Source organism: Mesoplodon mirus, assembly GCF_964341445.2.
Source record: "Mesoplodon mirus genome assembly, chromosome: 2".
NCBI lineage: Eukaryota > Metazoa > Chordata > Mammalia > Artiodactyla > Ziphiidae > Mesoplodon > Mesoplodon mirus.
The window spans coordinates 191,370,224-191,383,454 of record NC_138977.1 but is presented as its reverse complement, the minus strand read 5'-3'; the positions used below and the strand labels follow the sequence as shown (position 1 = coordinate 191,383,454).

At 41.1% G+C, this 13,231-nt stretch overlaps 1 protein-coding gene across 4 annotated transcripts in view; it reads left to right on the top strand.

The window, feature by feature from the left end:
* SGMS1 (sphingomyelin synthase 1) overlaps window positions 1-13,231 on the top strand; it is a 292,750-nt gene that overhangs the window by 177,854 nt on the left and 101,665 nt on the right. For all 4 annotated transcript variants that reach the window (XM_082635590.1, XM_082635589.1, XM_082635592.1 and 1 more), the window contains one exon: window positions 3,158-3,238. The gene's annotated coding sequence lies outside the window, so the exon portion shown is untranslated. The remainder of the gene's footprint in view (window positions 1-3,157; window positions 3,239-13,231) is intronic.

Genomic DNA, 13,231 nt, shown 5'->3' with positions numbered 1-13,231 from the left:
TGTCCTATAAATATCAAATCTATCTGGTCTATTGTGTCATTTAACGCTTCTGCTTCCTTGTTTATTTTCATTTTGGATGATCTGTCCATTGGTATAAATGAGGTGTTAAAGTCCCCCACTATTATTGTGTTACTGTCGATTTCCTCTTTTACAGCTGTTAGCAGTTGCCTTATGTATTGAGGTGCTCCTATGTTGGGTGCATATATATTTATAATTGTTATATCTTCTTCTTGGATTGATCCCTTGATCATTATGTAGTGTCCTTCCTTGTCTCTTGTGACATCCTTTATTTTAAAGTCTATTTTATCTGATATGAGTATTGGTACTCCAGCTTTCTTTTGATTTCCATTTGCATGGAATATCTTTTTCCATCCCCTCACTTTCAGTCTGAATGTGTCCCTAGGTCTGAAATGGGTCTCTTGTAGTCAGCATATATATGAGTCTTGTTTTTGTATCCATTCAACAAGCCCTTGTAACAAGCCCTTGTCTTTTGGTTGGAGCATTTAATCTATTCACATTTAAGGTAATTATCGATATGTATGTTCCTATGACCATTTTCTTAAGTGTTTTGGGTTTGTTTTTGTAGTTCCTTTTCTTCTCTTGTGTTTCCCACTTAGAGAAGTTCCTTTAACATTTGTTGTAGAGCTGGTTTGGTGGTGCTGAATTCTCTTAGCTTTTGCTTGTCTGTAAAGCTTTTGATTTCTCCATCGAATCTGAATGAGATCCTGGCCGGGTAGAGTAATCTTGGTTGTAGGTTCTCCCCTTTCATCACTTTAAGTATGTCATGCCACTCCCTTCTGGCTTGCAGAGCTTCTGCTGAGAAATCAGCTGTTAACCTTATGGGAGTTCCCTTGTATATTATTTGTCATTTTTCCCTTGCTGCTTTCAGTCATTTTACTTTGTCTCTAATTTTTGCCAGTTTGATTACTATGTGTCTGGGCATGTTTCTCCTTGGGTTTATCCTGTATGGGACTCTCTGTGCTTCCTGGACCTGAGTGGCTATTTCCTTTCCCATGTTAGTGAAGTTTTCGACTATAATCTCTTCAAATATTTTCCTGGGTCCTTTCTCTCTCTCTTCTCCTTCTGGGACCCCTACAATGCAAATGTTTTTGCGTTTAATGTTGTCCCAGAGGTCTTTTAGGCTGTCTTCATTTCTTTTCATTCTTTTTCTTTATTCTGTTCTGCAGCAGTGAATTCCACCATTCTGTCTTCCAGGTCACTTATCTGTTCTTCTGCCTCAGTTATTCTGCTATTGATTCCTTCTAGTGTAGTTTTCATTTAAGTTATTGTATTGTTCATCTCTGTTTGTTTGTTCTTTAATTCTCTAGGTCTTTGTTAAACATTTCTTACATCTTCTCAATCTTTGTCTCCATTCTTTTGCTGAGGTCCTGGATCATCTTCACTATCATTATTCTGAATTCTTTCTCTGGAAGGTTTCCTATCTCCTCTTCATTTAATTGTTTTTCTGTGGTTTTATCTTGTTCCTTCATCTGGTACATAGCCCTCTGCCTTTTCATCTTGTCTATCTTTCTGTGAATGTGGTTTTTGTTCCACAGGCTGCAGGATTGTAGTTCTTCTTGCTTCTCCTTTCTTCCCTCTGTTTGTTGAGGCTATCTAAGAGGCTTGTGAAAGTTCCCTGATGGGAGAGACTGGTGGTAGGTAGAGCTGGCTGTTGCTCTGGTGGGCAGAGCTCAGTAAAACTTTAATCCACTTGTCTCTTGATGGGTGGGGCTGAGTTCCCTCCCTGTTGGTTGTTTGGCCTCAGGCAAGCCAACACTGGAGCCTACCTTGGCTCTTTGGTGGGGCTAATGGCAGACTCTGGGAGGGCTCACACCAAGGAGTACTTCCCAGAACTTCTGCTGCCAGTGTCCTTGTCCCCACTGTGAGCCACAGCCACCCCCCACCTCTGCAGTAAGCCCTCCACCACTAGCAGGTAGGTCTGGTTCAGTCTCCCCTTGGGTCACTGATCCTTCTCCTTGGTCCCTATGCACACACTACTTTGTGTTTGCCCTCTAAGAGTGGAGTCTCTCTTTCCCCCAGTCCTGTTGAAGTCCTGCAATCAAATCCCACTAGTCTTCAAAGTCTGATTCTCTAGGAATTCCTCCTCCCGTTGCCAGACCGCCAGGTTCGGATGCCTGACGTGGGGCTCAGAACCTTCACTCCAGTGGGTGGACTTCTGTGGTATAAGTGTTCTCCAGTCTGTGAGTCACCCACCCAGCAGTTATGGGATTTGATTTTACTGTGATTTTGCCCCTCCTTCCGTCTCATTGTGGCTTCTCCTTTGTCTTTGGATGTGGGGTATCTTTTTTGGTGAGTTCCAGTGTCTTCCTGTTGATCATTGTCCAGCAGGTAGTTGTGATTCTGGTGTTCTCGCAAGAGAGAGTGAGAGCACATCCTTCTACTCCACCATCTTGGTTCCTAATGGTATAATCTTTAAACAATTTGAGAAATAGTGCAATTCAAGTGGGAAGCAACATACATAGTAGCTTAATTACTGATCAAAACAGTATGGGAGAACTGAGAATTGTCAGTTACCTCCTTCTCTAAAGCATGAATTTGACCTTAGTAACCCTGATCTAGTCATCCTAGTCCGGTAATAGCTGGAGAGAAGCCGGCAGAGAGAGCTGGCTGGCCCTCCTGGGAGCAGGCAGCCCTTGTCCTGCTTACTGTGTGGAAGTTAGCTTGGCCCCAGGTGTGGGAGAGAACAAGAGGGAGGCCCTTGCTGCCCAGCTCTGTGTGCAGCCTCAGCACTAAGCCAGTGCTTACTCTAGCCTCTCTAGCCTTCCCAGGTGATAAGTCACTTGCTTTTGAGAAGGGAGGAGGGGCTGGGGGGGAGAGGTAGGGAGAGAAAGTGGCTTACTCTAATACTGCTTCCTCCCAAGAAAGACTAAAAATTTCTTCCTAAAAACATAAGGGAGGGTATTTTAAGAGTGTCCACCCCAAACCCCAACAGTAGAAATACTGCTCTTTAAAGTTTTTTCTCTTGAGGTGATCTTTTGTGTTGTTCTCTCCTGCCTTTTTGATTTTGGAGAGAAAAGGAGAGACAACTATATTTTTCTCTGTGTTTTGGGTATAAAGAAAGGAAAAGACTAATGTAGTAGAAACCAGGAAATGGTCTTTATGAGACGTATAATCAGATTCTTTCTTCTCATGGCAGGTGATGGAAATGTACAGGAACAATGGGAGAAGCCGGTAACTTATAGGAAGCCAAGATGAGAAGAATTTAAAAAAATAATCAGTGAGTAAAATTTTGTTAGCCCTTTAGAATTCCGTTGACTACAGGGTGAATTTTCTGTAAGAAACCATGGTAAAATAACAGCACAATTAAATACCTCAAAAGTTTAAAAGAGAAATTTTGAAAAGTAAATATCCAAACACTTCAGAAAGTTGGTGCCAACATTTGAGAAATTTTGTTTTTGCATTATTCTTTCTTGGTAGAATGTGTCATCTTAAGTTGGGTATGTCAGTTTGGTAGATAGAGCATAGTATTTAAAGAATTGAAAGAGGATTCCTTTTACATTAACCTTGCAGTAGCCCTTCTCAAATGCAGATCTTTCTTCATTCCATTGGTTCTGTGGGCCCCATTTCTTACCCACTTTTTGTGGGTACATTTTGGAGGTAAATATGAATAAACTTGATGAATATGAATAAAAGTCAGCTCTTGGGCTTCCCTGGTGGCGCAGTGTTTGGGAGTCCGCCTGCCGATGCAGGGGACACGGGTTCGTGCCCCGGTCTGGGAAGATCCCACGTGCCGCGGAGTGGCTGGGCCCGTGAGCCATGGCCGCTGAGCCTGTGCGTCTGGAGCCTGCGCTCCGCAACGGGAGAGGCCACAACAGTGAGAGGCCCGCAAACCGCTAAAAAAAAAAAAAAAGTCAGCTCTTTGTCTATTCCTCTTTGTTACACCATTTTCTTTTACATATCAAAGGCCATTAGTGTTTGTTAATTATCTGACAGTTATACGTGGTTGGTTTTGGTTTCATTATGGTAATGATAACGTTAGTAAGTGGGGTAGTTACTGGAAAGATCATACATTTTTGAGTCAGACATTCATAGACCTGGCTCTTGCTGTTGTGCTTTTAGTAGTTACTCAGCCTCTCAACCTCAGTTGACTCATCTGGATACTGGATTTGATAATACTTCTCATGAAACTAAATACCATGGGGATAGTACTTTGTGCTGTGACTAGTGCATTACAGGGCCACAATAGAAGTAGTTACTTTCTATCCTTATATTTGTATCATGATTTATCGTTTGCAAGCCTTTATCTTGACTTAGAAGACTGGACAGCTGAACTTCCTGAGCTCCTGTCAGGCAGTGGTGGGTTAACATTGCAGGTAGTGATATGCAGGTAAATGTTTAGAGCCAGCCCTGATGGGGGGAGGGGGTTGTAGTGTTTGCTGATTTCCATGGTGTGAACACTCCCACCATAGCTGATTTCACACTACCAGCAAAAGTCGCCACCAGCAGAGTTAGGAAGGGATGTGCAGGAGCACACTGTTATATGATTTCCTACCAACCAGGTACAGTAGTTGCAAAGAACATCAAGAGCATTGATAATAGTAAAACAGGAAGTGACGTGTTTTGAGTATTTATGATCTTTGTTCTTAGTATAGTTTAATTGTATGTTTATGTAATTTAACTTTTAATGACGGTGTGTTTAACAATTGCCTTGCCAAAAATCCTGAGAATATGCAATTTGTTCTAAGGGACTGGTATGAGCTGGCCCCAGCTCACCATGGATTGTAAGTTTCCTATTGTGAAGACATTTTCAAGCCACAAATCTTCAATTATCTTTCTCAGCCCTGGTGGTAAGAGTTTGGTTTGCTCAACATCATTAATCATTAGAGAAATGCAAATCAAAACTACAATGAGATATCATCTCACACCGGTCAGAATGGCCATCATCAAAAAATCTACAAACAATAAATGCTGGAGAGGGTGTGGAGAAAAGGGAACCCTCTTGCACTGCTGGTGGGAGTGTACATTGATACAGCCGCTATGGAGAACAGTATGGAGGTTCCTTAAAAAACTAAAAATAGAACTACCATATGACCCAGCAATCCCACAACTGGGCATATACCCTGAGAAAACCATAATTCAAAAAGAGTCATGTACCACAGTGTTCACTGCAGCTCTATTTACAATAGCCAGGACATGGAAGCAACCTAAGTGTCCATCATCGGATGAATGGATAAAGAAGATGTGGCACATATATATGATGGAATATTACTCAGCCATAAAAAGAAACGAAATTGAGTTATTTGTAGTGAGGTGGATGGACGTAGAGTCTGTCATACAGAGTGAAGTAAGTCAGAAAGAGAAAGACAAATACCATATGCTAACACATATATATGGAATCTAAGAAAAAAAAAAAAGGTCATGAAGAACCTAGGGGTAAGACGGGAATAAAGACACAGACCTACTTGAGAATGGACTTGAGGATATGGGGAGGGAGAAGGGTAAGCTGTGACAAAGTGAGAGAGTGGCATGGACATATATACACTACCAAACGTAAAATAGATAGCTAGTGGGAAGCAGCCGCATAGCACAGGGAGATCAGCTCGGTGTTTTGTGACCACCTAGAGGGGTGGGATAGGGAGGGTGGGAGGGAGGGAGATGCAAGAGGGAAGACATATGGGGACATATGTATATGTATAACTGATTCACTTAGTTATAAAGCTGAAACTAACACACCATTGTAAAGCAATTATACTCCAATAAGATGTAAAAAAAAAAGCAAACCTGGCCTGGTTTTGAATCCATGCTAAGTAAACCAAGTTATCATGCCCCCATAGCTTCTGGAATGAAGATAAGGGTCAGGATCAAGTTAGATTTTAGACCTATTTTCTTAAGAGTGTGACTGGCATTCTCACGTTGTTAACTCAGCTTTGTAACTGGCCCCTGGCACCCCTCACTTCTTCTGGCTTTCGAGTGCCAGTGCTTGGAGATAAGTCAGACTGTTAACTCCCTTTTGAACTTCCTTCTTTCCCTTCTCTGTACTCCCGTGACTCTGCATTTCCTCAGGTAATGACAGTTTGGGGACAAGCAGCCAGGGTGCCCCTAACTAACCATGGCATGTAGCTTTGCTTTTTTTTTTTTTTTTTTTTTGCGGTACGCGGGCCTCTCTCTGTTGGGGCCTCTCCCGCCGCGGAGCACAGGCTCTGGACGCGCAGGCTCAGCGGCCATGGCTCACGGGCCCAGCCGCTCCGCGGCATGTGGGATCTTCCCAGACCGGGGCACGAACCCGTGTCCCCTGCATCGGCAGGCGGACTCTCAACCACTGCGCCACCCGGGAAGCCCCTGTAGCTTTGCTTTTGATTCAGAAATTAAGGAAAAGGAATTGTCTCCAGAGAGAGCGAAACAAAACCAAACAAAAACCCTGGTTAGGGCTTCCCGGGTGGCGCAGTGATTGAGAGTCCGCCTACCGATGCAGGGGACATGGGTTCGTGCCCCGGTCCAGGAAGATTCCGCATGCCGCGGAGCGGCTGGGCCCGTGAGCCATGGCCGCTGAGCCTGCGCATCCGGAGCCTGTGCTCCGCAACGGGAGAGGCCACAACAGTGAGAGGCCTGCGTACCTCAAAAAAAAACAAAAAAAAAAACCCAGGGCAGTTTAAAGTTCGTACTGGCTGGATTAAAATCTTAGGGAATAAAATGGAAGGAAGAAAGGAAACTGGATCAGATATCTCAGTGTTTCTTCTGGAAGCAGTTTCTTCAGTTTTCTCAGTTGCCCTTTAGAAGGGAACAATTGAAGCCTGAAATTGCTAAGTAACAGCTAAGATCGTGGTGGTTGTTTTTATTTTAAATCTCACCCACCTAGTTCTCAAAACACATTCTTTATTGAACCTTCAAAAAATGCCTTGGATATTTCAAAACATTCATTTGTGTCAATTCCCTGAATCAGACTTACATAATCTTAAAACATTTATTTCCCTTATTTCTTCCTAAAACAATAGGTATTTATATTTCCTACTGAGTCAGGATTGGACTTGGATTATTGCTAAAGTAGTTCTTGTCCGTTTGAAGAGGAAGCTCATGGATAAAAATCTGAGAGACTTGCCTCTGGATTAAGAAATATTAACCCACGTCTTAAACAAGTTGCATAAGGGTGTCTTTGGTAACTTTGAAAGCAAACATGGGAGTAATGATTAATAGAGAAATTTTGCCACAGATAAAATATCCTGATTGATCATTTCGCTCTCCAGAATGGACCCTATGCAATTTCTGAACATCCCCACTATAGATGAATTTTTGATTGGAGCACTACTCGGTGTACAGTCTTCAAATGTGTAAATTTTATAGCCTTTCTTTATGTTCAAATGAACACACTCAGTAGTTTCTGGGTACTTGGGTCATGGGTTATTAGGTTAGATTCCAGTAAAGGTAAAACAGGCTTATTCCACTTCAGGAGCTGATAATCAAGCCTGAACAAAGAAAACTGCCATTTCAAAACAAATGTGGTAAATGTTATAATAGATATATTAGACTCTCAGGAAACAGACAGGAGAGAGGAATTACCTGTGTGATAAGGGTGGTGGGCTAGACCGGGGTGGGGGGGGTGGGGAGGGTTTCAAGAGCAGATGACATTTGAATTGGGTATTAATGATTAATGCCTTTTAATTAAAATACCCTTTTTTAGATTATAAAAATTAACAATGCAAATTGGAAAGAGCTTTAAAGTGTGAAATTACTAAGATTCAAAAAATCATTATCACTACCCAGAGATACCATTATTAGCATTTTTTTTTGTATTCTGCCATACTCTTCCTGTGTCTAGATTAGATACGTATTTTTCCTCCCTAAAATGGATCATTATTAATATTGTTTTGAAACCTAATTCAACTGATAATATACTGAGACCATGCCACCTCAATAGGTATAATCTACATCATTTTTGTTATTGTTTTATAGCATTCCATGTATATGTGGTCTGTAATGGATTTAACCATTTCCCTATTAGTGGGCATTTAGGTTGTTTTCAACTTTTCATTCTTGTAAAGCACACTATGATGAACATCTTTGTGTATGCACTGTGGTGCACTTACCTAATTATTCAATATTTGGGCAGGATCTTTGAACAGAGTTGGGGCAGTGCCTAGGGAATACTCTAGGTAGAACAAACAGTTTGAGCCAAGAGGCAGAGGTGGGAAAGGAAGATTCCATTCTGGGGAAAGGCTGGAACTGTAGTTTGGTAGAATGCAAAGAGTGAAGGCAAGTGTAGTGCTAATTAGGGCTGGAGCCTTTGATGCTAAGTCCTTTATTCATTCTCAGTTGGGAGCCACGCGTGGAATCTATATCATACTTGAAATGAAGACTGGTTGTCTTCAGTTTTCCTTAATTTATCTTGTTTGGGAAGAAATAAAAATTATTAATAGTGCTGCCTTCTGAAACTTCTTGAGAGTCTTAAGAAACTGATCAGTCAGGGAGTAAGCAAGTAAGAGAAGTCATGGGGACAGTGTGTGTGTACAGATAAAACTCAACTAGGGGAGCTTATGGTTTTGACAAGGGAAGGAAACATCATTAATAAATGCATTTTCTTCTTAAGGAATTTAAACAAACTATTTGTGATTAAATTTAATTTGGGAAAGACATGGGTTAAGACATAGATATCAAAATTTAATAATACTACTACCTTATATTTATTGAGTACTTTTATGTGCTTATGTGTTTTAAATACGTTGTTTTACTTAAATCTCTCAACAACCTTCTTAGGATGTGTCAAGGATTATCTCCATTTTGCGGGTGAAACAGAGGCCTCAAAGGCTGCTTTGGTGAGAGGTCACCAAACTTGGGGTTCCAGTTCAGGAGCTTCTGGGGCCTTGGGCAAGTGCTGGGATCACACCGGGTTGGTTGTAAGGATACAGTGAGACAATATCTGAAATATTATGAAAACACCATAAAGTACCACAGAAATGGAAAGACTGCTTTTTTTTATAATAGGACATCATCTTCTATCACTACTGAAGGGAAGAAAGCACTTCTCTAGCCATTTTCCATTTCCTTTGTGGTAGATTATATTATTGTCAAAACATTTGCTATTCCTCCCTACCCACCCTCCATCCTGTGAGAAGATATTCTTTCCCACCCCACTGAGGGTTGAGCCCTGTGGCTGGCTTGCCATAGGACTTGCAAATAATAAGAAATGTAAATAACAATGATGTGCCATTTCCAGGCAGAAATGGAATAGACATTGCCTGATTCTGCCATCTTCCTTTTCTCTTTGCCCTGAGATCAGCCTGTCCCAGTTAGGGGTGCTCCTTCTGCCTTGGTTGCAGAGTGAAGAGGACATGGAGCCCAGCCTTGGCTCATCTGCAAAGAACCAAACAGGACCAGAAATAGACCTTTCTCTGTTGTTGGCCTCCAAAATGCTGGTGTTGTTACTGCAGCATATTTTAACCTGAACTGATATGCTCCTTTTTCACCCAGTAGGTACCACTCTCTCTCCCTTTCAGGACACACACACACACACCTTGTACAGAGAACATCCTTTTTAAGTTGAGAAACAGTGTTCCCCATCATCTGTTGTACTACACTCTTCCTCCTGCATTGAAGAGGTCAACCTTCATCAGAGGTTATCACTTCAAATAAGGCATTTAAATAAGGTATTTAGGGTTGACTAACTTGACCCTTAATTTTTTTTCCTTCAAACATTTGTAGAACATGTCCCATGTCAAGGTCTGGACGTCTGGAGGTTTAAAACATCCAAGCCCTGGACCCAGCCTTCAGGAATCTTAGAGTATGATACAATTGGTTGCTGTGTATCCCAGCAGCTATAAAACAAGGCAGACAGTGTCGGGTGCTGAAGGAGAGTGTCACTTTGATAATTGGCAAACTGTGTTCATGTAGGTGTCCCCACTTTGTTGTATGCCATCCTTAAGATGTTCTTTAAATGTCATTGCTTTCTTAGTTAAGCTTATCTTCCCTTTTCCATCTCCTCCTTAGCATGTATTTACTGTACCATTTAATTTGCATTGCAAGTTAGACTTCCTTATTCTCAATATGTAGTTTTTAGTCACACAATTTACACTGACTCTCTCACTAGCTTAGTGTATATGTCCTTTCTTTAGACATATATTGTAAACTCTTTAATTTCTTTATCTTAATGCTTCCCCATAATATAAGCTGTTTAACACCCTGTTACAACAAAATTGTTGACTATTTTCTTTGATTTTCCCCCCTCAAGTTATTTGTCCTTTTCTCCATGTTGTATGAAGTTCGTTGTTATTAGTCCATGTGCTCCTTTTCTTTTTCTTCTTATGGTGTCTGATGTGTTTAAGGCTCTGCATGGGAGAACCAGTTTGTCTTGGTTTAGTAATACCTTACCTCAATTTGGAACAATTTCCAGTTGACCTGTCATATTTCAGGTCATGTGCCTAGTAATCTGTCTAATGACTAATCCTGGCTTTGGACCATGGTGTAAAACCAGAAGCTCCTACAAGTCTGTCTGATGAGCAGTTTCTAGATTAAGACAATGTACAGCTTACCTGTGCCCTTCCTTTATGATTGAATTCAGCGGTTCTGTGTCTCATTACTCATGACCACTTCTCCAGTTTAATTTCAGAAGGCACTGGGTTAATTTATTATTAAAGCCCCATCTTGGACCAAGGGCTTTCAAACTTTTTGTCCAACATGCACAGAAAGCAGCAATTTTCAGCCTCCATCAGATAGGACGGAACACTCAGGGAGCTGCCATGGTTTATTGCTAATGGTCTGCCTTTAGGTTGGGTGGTGTGTTCATGATTGTTGATGTTAATATTATTTTTCCTGACAAATAAGTTAAATACTGGGTTGGCCAAAAAGTTCGTTCGGGTTTTCGTAACATCTTCTAGAAAAACTCGAATGAACTTTTTGGCCAACCCAATATATTCTCTTGTATGTGGTAAATACTGCATAACCAAAAACATTTTTTAAAATGTGAAATACAGTTAAAGCTGTGAAATGCATCCATTGCATTTATTTTGGCAGAACTGAGTCACCTTAGCTAGTTATTTTTGCAATTTTAACTTTCTTCTAAAACACCTAAGTGCCCTCTAAGATAATGCTCTCTTTTTTCAACAGGGCAAAATCAATTTTTTATGAAGATACTATTTATAGACCCTTAATTTGCAGACGATCTTCATGTCAGTACAAGCATCTGTATAATTTAAGGTTTACCCAGAGAAATATTTTCTTCTGTTTTGCCACAGAGAAATACCTTCTCTTGGGAAGATATAGAAAGTTAATGTCTGGCTATTGACTGTGTGTGAGTGCCCACTAGTTCCTTCTCTTCTCTGCAGGGGAATCTAGATGCTTTCACACAGAGTCTGAAACGTTAGCTCAGCTCTTAGTCACCTGAACTGAAAGCCCGCTCTTGTCTGGCTGCTATGGGTATCAGACAGAATAGTCCCAGCTTTGAGGTCAAACATTCATAGCTCTGAAGCAGGCTCTGACTCGTCTTCATGATTGACCTTAGGCTTCAAAACCTTCTTGAACTCCCAGTTTCGTCGTGTGTTCAGTCAGTGCAGTTGTTAATACCTGCCTTGCTGTATTGTGTACAGATTAAATGTAAAGTGATATGGGCACAATGGAAGCCACTCTCATTACTAGATACTCAGTAAATGAATTAAATTGAGCATGTTTTTCTTGCTGTAGGTGGAATTTTAAATACATTTTCCCATAGGAACAATGTTATGAATGGGGTTTGAGTATAGTGTTAGAAATATTATTAACATTATACTTAAGATAAATCATGAGTTCAATAGGCCTTTAGAGTCTGACAGAGAAGCCAGTCTCTCTACATTTGGTCTCTAGTGAAATGCATTTCAAGTGCCACAGAAGTGTTCGTGAACTTTAGAGCTCCTTAAACAACTTACAGAATGTAATTTATCACCAGGTTGAGGACTGCTTAGATAAGCTTTTGCGTTAGACTTGAAATGGAATTTCTTGATAGATGGTGATATTTTGGGGGCAGACAAATGAGCCCTCCTTCCCCCTTCTGGGAAGTAAACTCACCTCTCTTCTGGAGGACTTAACTGCTCTTCCCGCCAGTTCAACGAGGTAGTTCTAGTGTAGACCAGTCAGTCATGGGACCTTGGCCACTGGAGTGGCTACATGGCCCCAAGCTGGACCAGCATGAGTTTTTCTTAAGAATTTTAAAAATTATAACTATGGAATAGTCCCTCTTAGTGGCAGAGCTGGGAGTTAAGTGGAAGAAGGCAGATTTTAGGAAGGGAGAACAAAGCCAACCTGTAGAAGCAAAGATGTCCTCTTGTCCTGGTGGCGTTCATTTTGAGTTGGTCCTAAAGCCTAGCCACCCCTGTGGCTTTTGTGTTGCTAGACTCAGTGAGTCTGTCTCGCTTCTGCCTCTGCTCCTTCAAGTGCCCTTTCTGTTACCTGCAAGTTAAAGAATACTGACTAATTCATTTGGTTGTTTGTACTTGGAATATTTAAGAAGCCTGTGTTTTTGTCATGGGCAATTATAATAAATGTAATTGCATCATAGGATGGCTGATTTATCACACAGCTTTTTGAGAACAACGGTAGCGTTTATTCCCATCTCATAAAAGCAGAAATGTATTAGCACTAATCAAAGGATACGAGTGGCTCCGTGTGTGTATGTATGATAATGACTCTTGGACAGAGGCTTGCTCTAATGCAAATGTCATATAGCTTTTGATTTTAAACCATATAAACAAATGGAAACTTATGATGGTTCTAGTAGTTACAAGTTGCCTCGGAGAACTGCCATTTGCTACCTTTTATCCTTAGGAGCACTTGTAGGTAAACAGGTAGATGTGTCTATTTAAGGGGGAATTGGTACTTTGGTAAGATGGTCAGATATGTATGTATGTGTTCCTTACTTGAAACGGATGATAGAATGACTTAGTCCCTCTGTTCTCGTGAGTGGGTTAGTATTTGGGGAACTGAGATTGTATGTGCTGACACTCTTTTGTAAACTGTACTTCCCTTTAGGAAGTATCAGATTTGCTTTCTCAGTAGTGGCATTCTTTATTGTTGGAACATGTCGTAAAGAGCAAAGACACACATCTGCCACTTGGGTTCTGCTTGCCAACTGGTTTGAACAGCTATAATATTTGTGTATTCTTGATGTGTCAGCAGTCAAAAGGAAAGTTTTCTTTCTCCTTTGTGGCTGTTATATAACTTAAACATCATTATATCAACAACTATTCAGAATCTGCTAGGTCCTGGGGGATACAAGGCCTCTGAAACACCATCTCTGCCTCCGATGGACTTT